The sequence below is a fragment of the Ictidomys tridecemlineatus genome, chromosome 9 (genome assembly GCF_052094955.1).
Source record: "Ictidomys tridecemlineatus isolate mIctTri1 chromosome 9, mIctTri1.hap1, whole genome shotgun sequence".
Taxonomy (NCBI): domain Eukaryota; kingdom Metazoa; phylum Chordata; class Mammalia; order Rodentia; family Sciuridae; genus Ictidomys; species Ictidomys tridecemlineatus.
Window position 1 is genome coordinate 130,445,664 of NC_135485.1, and position 8,770 is coordinate 130,454,433.

Here is an 8,770-nt window from a genome sequence, read left to right on the forward strand (position 1 = left end):
TGTATAATTGTCTGTCTGGGCAGTCTAACATGGTGAGGGCAAAGCTCATGTCTTCATTAATTGGGGAAGGAAACAGACACAGTTCCTTTTGTAAAGACATATGCCTCATTGTATGAGAGACTGACATATTTTCAAGTAATTACTCAAATATAAGCAGCAGGAATCTGTTTGAGGATTTTTTACTCAGGTTCTCATTCCCCTGTACTGAAATTATTCTTATTGTTTTATAGATCTTCATCCATTTAGTGATTTGTGAAGAAGACAAAGACAGCCTAGAATAATGAGATTGCTGATCAGTTTTGAATTTAATAATTCATTGTGGGATGATAGTCTTGAAAGACAGACTTTTAATTCAAGAGCTAGCTGCTCCAAGGAGGAAGAATTTCAAAAGATTTACTTTAATACATAATATTCAGCTTCCCTCTAGAGTAGGGAATATGTGGGATCTATTACACAGGATAAACACAAGATTCAGGCATGATCTAGGCAGAGAAACCTGGAATGTGAGGGAGAGGACAGAAAAAGAGAAAATTGATAAGAGTTTTCCTGTTTTTCCCCCCACTGGATAAGTCTTTTAGGAACAACAGAAATGCTAAAATGGTCTTGAAAAATCCTGTGCAGGTCTTGTGCTTTGCTTCCTATTCTGTCACTTAGATAAGTTGACAGCCTCTTTGAGAAGCCCTGAGTTTAGGTGCCTGAGCAACATGGCACCTTGTGGTTGATCACACTTGTGGAGGCAGGTAATGAGGTAAATGGGCTTGGTATAGGGAAAGAGATTTCTATGGTTTAGTGTCCCCTGAAACCACCTGTGTTAAAGGATTGTCCTCAGGGTGGTAGTACTTGGAGTTGTGAACCTTTAAGAAGTCAGGCCTAATGGAACATCTTTTGCTCTAAATAGGGATTGTGGGATAGTCTGCCCATGCCCTCCCTCTCCGATTCCTGACTTGATATGTGAACACTTAATTGACATGCACTCCTGCTGTGATGTGCTGACTTCACTAGAGGCCAAAAAAATGGGCCCTCCCAATCTTGGATTTGAACCTCCAAATTATGAGCTAAGTAAATCTTTCTTTTTATAAGTTATTTATCTTATGTATTGCAAAAATAGTCTGATCCAGAAGTCTATAGTTCCATATCCCTTTTAGATTGGAAGAACTGATGGAAAAATAAGACAGGCAGTAGGAACGGACAGAGGTCTTGTTTATGATTGTATCCCAAGCACCTAGTATAGTTCACTGGCATGGAATGGTGCTAGGAGCCACTGCAAAGTATTACATTCATATGGAAATTGGGCTCCTACTGTTCATTTAGGCCCATTTGGGGACTCAAGTTACAAGACTCCTGGAGAGTTCCCATTGGTTGGGGAAGGATGGTAGGAGGGTGTTCCGGGGGAAGTGGAGCCCCCCGTGTCCGGTAGGGACACACGTGTGTGGGTGTGTGTGGACCGGCTTGTTAGGGGGACGCACACGGCCTCTCACAAAATAAAACTTTGTTTCAGTTCCATCTGGCTTGTGTTTTTGTGCTCAGCCGGATTGCAGCATCGCAAGCCGGCGTGCACTGACAGCGACCCGCGAAAGCGCTCAGCAGGAAGGCAGCAGGTGAAAACAGCAGCGGGCAGAAGCGGAGCCAAGGCTCACGCGGCCCCCGCCGTCCAGCCTGCAGCATTTTGGTGGCCCTTGTACGGGGAACGCCCAAAATTTATAGGTGAGTGATATCGCTCGCCCCTAAGGAAAGGCGACAGAATGGGTATTTTTGTTTTGATTTATTCTGCTTTTATTTCAGGCTCTCTAGCCTTACAATTTTTTCAGGCGAATTGGGAAAAATGGTTGGCTCAAGGTTTTAAGTTATTCGGCCCTGAGAAAGAAAAAATTGATATAATCATTTTTCTCCTCTCCGTTTCTGTTTCATTCTGTTTTGGCTTTCTTCTATCCTACCTTATTGGGTTACGTTACCTTTATAGTAGATTAGAATCTAGTAAAAAACAAACCGAAAGACTGTTAAGTAAATTGTTAGAGGTCCAGGCTATGGCAGAAAACTTATTAGGTCAAGCAAAACAAAAGGTCCCTCAAGCTAGTCAGACAGAAGAAAAATTGAAGAAGGCAAGCTTAGGGAAAAAACGACCCTCAGATAGGGAGGCTAGTACTAACTCCGTTCCATCACCAGAGGGCGTAATTCAACCAACAGCTTCACCTGTAGCTGAGCAGCCCTCAGTTTCCATAGGTGATGAACAGAATCCTGAGGCAGGACCCCAAAAGTTAGCATGCCCTGTAGTTGAGCGGGGAGAAGAAAGGGAACGAGTTTACCGTGCCTTAGATTTCAAAATAGTAAAGCAATTAAAGGAAGCTGTACAAACCTACGGACCTGCCGCTCCCTTTACTGTCAGAATGGTCGAATCTATTACCAGCTGGGACTTAACACCAGAAGATTGGGCTAGCGTGTGTCACTCTGTGCTAAATGGAGGACAATATTTATTATGGAAAATTGCCAATGAGGAATTTTGCAGGGAGACAGCTAGGCGAAATGCAGCAGCAGGTTATCCTGAAAGAGATTCTCAAATGCTATTGGGGAAAGGACCTTATGAGGGTCAGAGGCAACAGATTAGATATGATCCTGGCGTATACGCTCAGATCACTATGAATGCAATTAAGGCATGGAAAACTTTGAAGGGACAAGGGGATTTACAAGGTCAACTATCTAAGATAACACAAGGAGTTAATGAGCCCTACGCTGACTTTGTAGCTAGACTTATTGAAACAGCCTCTAAGACATTTGAAAATACAGAACAGGCAATGCCATTTATAAAACAACTGGCTTATGACCAAGCAAATCGTTGCTGCAAAGAGGTCATTAGACCGTGGAAACATGGAGATTTAAACACATATATTAAATTATGTAGCGACATTGATGAACAAGGACAAGTCATGGCAGCTGAAGTAAAACAGGCTTTAGATACCAAACCAAAAACATGCTATAATTGCAATCAGAAAGGACATTTTAAAAGAAATTGCCCCATAGGAGGAGGGTTTAACAAAGCTAGGTATCAAAGGAGTAGAATCCCGGGTATTTGCCCACGATGCCATAGAGGGAGACATTGGGCTAATGAATGCCGTTCTCAAACCACCATAGAGGGTATTCCGTTATCAAAAAATGGACAAAGACCAAGTGTCTACCCACAATATCGTGGAGAAAGGTATCAGGCCCCGTTGTCAAAAAACGAATTGGAGGGCCCAATGCCCCGGGGCCCAAAGCCACAAATATACGGGGCAATGGAGGAACCCAGCAGCACCATCAAGGTAGTGCCCAGGACGCACTATCCATCAGATCCCTCATCAGACAAACTAGAGGGAGCGCAGGGTTGGACATCTGTGCCTCTGCCAGAGCAGTATTAACTCCAGAGATGGGAGTTCAAATCATTCCCACAGGAATAAAAGGACCTCTTCCCCAAGGAACAGTAGGCTTATTATTAGGACGCAGTTCTTCTACACTAAAAGGACTTATGATAAGTCCTGGGGTAATTGATCCCGATTATGAGGGTGAAATAAAAATTATAGCCAGTTCTCCAAGAGGTATATCCGTAATTTCATCAGGAGATAGAATAGCACAGTTATTAATAATACCCAGCCTACATGATGAATTTTCCAGTTGTAATGTAGAAAGAGGTTCCAAGGGATTAGGCTCCACAGGTGTAGATTGGGCTATGCTTTCTTTAAATTTAGATTCTCGCCCAATGCTAAAATTAAATATTCAAGGACATGATTTTAATGGGCTGCTGGACACAGGTGCTGACCTCAGCATCATATCTCGTCAGGAATGGCCAAAGCACTGGCCATTGCAACAAGCCACTCAAACGCTTCGAGGCCTAGGAGTGGCAACTAACCCCCATAGAAGTGCTATGGTATTAGATTGGAGGGATCCTGAAGGATGTGAAGGAACTATACAGCCTTATGTATTGGACCATCTTCCCATAAATTTATGGGGACGGGATGTCCTAGATCAATTAGGATTGACATTAACAAATAACGTCAATTCTAACGCGCCCACTAGTAGGGCTAAACAAGGCTTTAGAAAAGAAAAAGGATTAAGGAAACAAGATCAAGATATGATAGCACCAATTCAAATAGATCAAGAAATAAATAAACATGGATTGGGTTTTCAAAAAGGGCCACTGAGACAATCAAAATTACATGGAAATCAGAAAGACCAGTGTGGGTTCCTCAGTGGCCCCTGACTAAAGAAAAGATACAAGTAGCCCACGATCTGGTCAAACAACAATTAGCGGAAGGACATTTACAACCTTCCGTATCTCCCCATAATACTCCCATTTTTGTCATTAAAAAGAAATCTGGTAAATGGAGATTATTACAAGATTTAAGAGCCATTAATAATGAGATGGTTATTATGGGACCTGCTCAATCAGGGATTCCCCAATTGTCTGCTTTACCAAAAACCTGGCATGTGTTAACTATAGATATTAAGGATTGTTTCTTTTCAATTCCAATTCATCCCGAGGATAGTCCACATTTTGCATTTACTATCCCTGCACTAAATCATGAAGGTCCTGATCAGAGATATGAGTGGAAAGTTTTACCCCAGGGGATGGCGAACAGCCCGACTATGTGTCAAATTTATGTTAATAAAGCAATCCAGCCACTTAGAAATCAAAATCCTGAACTACAAATATTTCACTATATGGATGATGTGTTATTAGCACATAAAGATAAGAACACATTGCTAGAATGTTATGCCACACTTACAAACTTACTAAAAAATTATAATCTAGACATAGCAATAGATAAAGTACAATTAAATTTTCCAATTAATTATTTAGGAGTTTTATTATCCTCAACCATGGTCCGTCCACCAAAAATTCAAATACGAGTAGATCAACTCAAATCACTTAATGACTTTCAAAAATTATTGGGAGACATAAACTGGATAAGGCCTTACCTAGGCATACCAACAGGAGAATTAGGACCCTTATTTGATATCCTAAAAGGTCCATCAGATCCAAATTCACCCCGCATGTTAACGCCTGAAGCAAGAAAGGCATTAAAAATCATTGAAACATATATGGAAAATATGCATTTGGATAGAATTGATATAAGTTTGCCTTTATTATTTATTGTACTACCAACAAAAAATATTCCTACAGGAGTATTTTGGCAAGAAGGTCCATTATTGTGGATACATTTATCGTATTCCCCTAATACTATTCTTACTAGATATCCTGAGGCTGTAGGACAATTAATACTCAAAGGGATAAAAGCAGCGAAGGGAGTGTTTGGGATTTCTCCCAATAAAATTATTACTCCATATACTATGGATCAAATTGATGAGTTAGCTAATGAGTTAAATACTTGGGCAATAATCATGTGTAAATCTAGTGTCTCATTTGATAATCACTTGCCATCTAATCCCTTGTTGTCCTTTTGGTCTAAGCATCCTGTAGTTTTTCCTAAAATGACAAAAAAAAACCCTATCATGAATGCTCCAAATATATTCACTGATGGGTCAAACAATGGTACAGCAGCGGTAGTTACCCCTGATCAAACTTTTACATTTTTAGTACCCAAACAATCAGCTCAAAAGGTAGAGCTCAATGCAGTATTACAAGCTTTTATGATGTTCAAAGATTCTGTATTTAATTTATTCTCTGATAGCCAGTATGTAGTTAATGCTATAGCATCCCTTGAAGATGCTGGTAGGATTTCTCCTTCCTCTACTGTTTTCTCTTTGTTTTCTGCTATACAAACTCTAATCTGGGACAGAAAAGATCCATTCTTTATTGGACATATCAGGGCACATACAGGGTTGCCTGGAGCCCTTAGTTTGGGTAATGAACTAGCAGATAAATCTACACATGACATACATATTTTCTCCACAATAGAAGAAGCTATAAATTTTCATAAAAGGTTCCATGTCAATGCTAATACCTTACAAAAACGTTTTAAAATAACTAAGGAACAAGCCAGACATATAATAAAACAATGTCAAAATTGTGTGACATTTTTACCACAAGTTAATCTTGGAGTCAATCCTAGAGGACTGATACCTAACCATATTTGGCAGATGGACGTTACACACTTGCCAGAATTTGGAAAATTAAAATATTTACATGTTACAGTTGATACTTCTTCTGGATTTTTAATGGGCTCCCTTCATGCCGGAGAAAAAACTAAAGATGTTATAGCTCATTGCTTACAAAATTTTGCCACTGTGGGTGTTCCTAAACAGTTAAAAACTGATAACGCTCCTGGTTATACGTCTAACTCTTTTAAACAATTTTGCTCATCATTTGGCATTACTCATATAACAGGAATCCCATACAATCCACAGGGTCAAGGCATAGTTGAAAGAGCTCATCAAACTATTAAAATGTACTTATTAAAACAAAAGGAAGGAATTGGAAAAGGGTATATATCCCCCAAAGATAAACTTAAAATAACCCTTTTTACTCTAAACTTTCTAAATTTGGATTCATCAGGACTTAGTGCTGCGGAAAGACATATGTATCCGAAAAATGTACATAAGCCTAAGGTACTTTGGAAAGATATTCTAACAGGACAATGGAAAGGTCCGGACCCAGTAATAGTCTGGAGTCGGGGCTCCGTCTGTGTTTTTCCACAGGAGGAACAGCAACCAATTTGGATTCCAGAGAGATTAACTAAAACAATTTCTACAGAAAAAGAAGATGATTTGACTCAAATCCATAACAGCTGATATCCAGAGCTCCAGCTTGGCTATTCTTACATCTACAACAGTGATTTACCACGGTGCCTTTTTCAATATCTATTTTATTATTACATTTTTCCCACATCATAAGGTTCTATTTTATTTATTTATTTATTTTCTCTTTCTTTTTGAGCTCATACAAACCTAGGTTAATGTTTTTCTGATCAGTTTTATTTTTTGACTGTGTTTTATTTTTTTTTAACTGTAAAGTTTTTAAACATTGCAATGGAGATTTCACCTAGGTATAGCTACAAGGCCTTTATTTACTATTGTCTTATATGTTCTATGTTATGTATGCACTGTTTTGTGTTGTATGTCTGTATGTGTGTATGTCCATATTTCATTTATAAGGAGCGCTCATGTATAAATAGATATAAATGGATCCAAAAAAAAAAAAAAAATCACGTGACTTATATGGTTTAATTTAAATTAGGTAAACAGCTGTTATAAATTTTGCTTTTAAAGGTGGTTAACAGATCTGTTTGTTTACTTTCACCTTTCCTTTTCATTATATTTAACAATTCTGTTCAAGATAATGTCTCTTTAGCACCATGGCCAGAATTCCCATCTCCATCCCAATGCCGGCGAAGACTAAGATAAAACCAAACTACAACTTCTATGATAGCTATCACAGTAAACTATATAAACTGATACATCAATCAATATAACTCAATAAGTATCCTCAATCAAGGACTTAATTTACTTTGGGAGAAAATGGACATATTGACAGACTCCTCCACTTTGAACTGCTCAATCAAGGACTTAATTTACTTTGGGAGGAAATGGACATATTGATAGACTCCTCCACTTTGAACTGCTTACACAACTTGCCTGGACTATGTATCACCTGTATGCATTGTGCTCTATTTGTTGATACAGTGAATTATGGTAGTGCTGAAATATCTTAGCTGCTGTGTCACCAGTGTTACTGTTCTTCCTAAGGAGCCGTCAATTGGCTTGGTGTCGTGGCATTTCTGTATCTTCCTCCCTTCTACTAGTGATGGTCTAAAACTTGGGGGCCAACAGAGGTGAGGCAAGAACCTCACCCCCCCACTGGCACCAAGGTTAAATTTGGGGGCCAACAGAGGTGAGGCAAGAACCTCACCCCCCCACTGGTGCTTAGGCCTATCCACAAGCATGGCTATGCTAGACCGGTAGTCAGTGACGGGTTGATCTGATTACAGTGGATTCAACCTAAGACAGGAAACTGACGTGTAAAAGTCAGTTCTCCCATGACGGGTAAGAACCACATGTTAAATTGGACAACCTACCAGGCACGGTCCCTAGCCACATTGCCATTGCTTAATTAAACAGAAGGGGGCAGATGCTAGGAGCCACTGCAAAGTATTACATTCATATGGAAATTGGGCTCCTACTGTTCATTTAGGCCCATTTGGGGACTCAAGTTACAAGACTCCTGGAGAGTTCCCATTGGTTGGGGAAGGATGGTAGGAGGGTGTTCCGGGGGAAGTGGAGCCCCCCGTGTCCGGTAGGGACACACGTGTGTGGGTGTGTGTGGACCGGCTTGTTAGGGGGACGCACACGGCCTCTCACAAAATAAAACTTTGTTTCAGTTCCATCTGGCTTGTGTTTTTGTGCTCAGCCGGATTGCAGCATCGCAAGCCGGCGTGCACTGACAGCGACCCGCGAAAGCGCTCAGCAGGAAGGCAGCAGGTGAAAACAGCAGCGGGCAGAAGCGGAGCCAAGGCTCACGCGGCCCCCGCCGTCCAGCCTGCAGCAGAATGGTGGTATATTTATTGAATAAGTTGAATAAATGAGGACTGGAAGTATAAGGAAGAATAGTTTTTATTTATTTAGGAGGAATTTGTGAAATAAATTGTCATATTGGTATTTAACATACAGTCTTCTAATTAGGGAATTGATCTTAATTCTTTAACTACAGGAGAGCAACCCTTTCAACTGTAATCTAAAGGAAGTCATAAAATCATAACCTTAATTCATCTACATTGCTCCAGAATCCATTAGTTGTCTTGATGAAACAATGACAGCCTACTTGATCTAATCTTTCTATGATCTG

At 40.1% G+C, this 8,770-nt stretch overlaps 1 long non-coding RNA gene across 1 annotated transcript; it reads left to right on the top strand.

Annotated features, from left to right (window-relative positions):
* Positions 1–1,253: 1,253 nt before the first annotated feature.
* LOC144366935 (uncharacterized) lies at positions 1,254–8,311 on the top strand. Its single transcript, XR_013426145.1, has 2 exons — positions 1,254–1,704; positions 6,628–8,311. It is a non-coding gene; the product is annotated as an uncharacterized LOC144366935 (long non-coding RNA).
* The last annotated feature ends 459 nt before the right edge of the window (positions 8,312–8,770 follow it).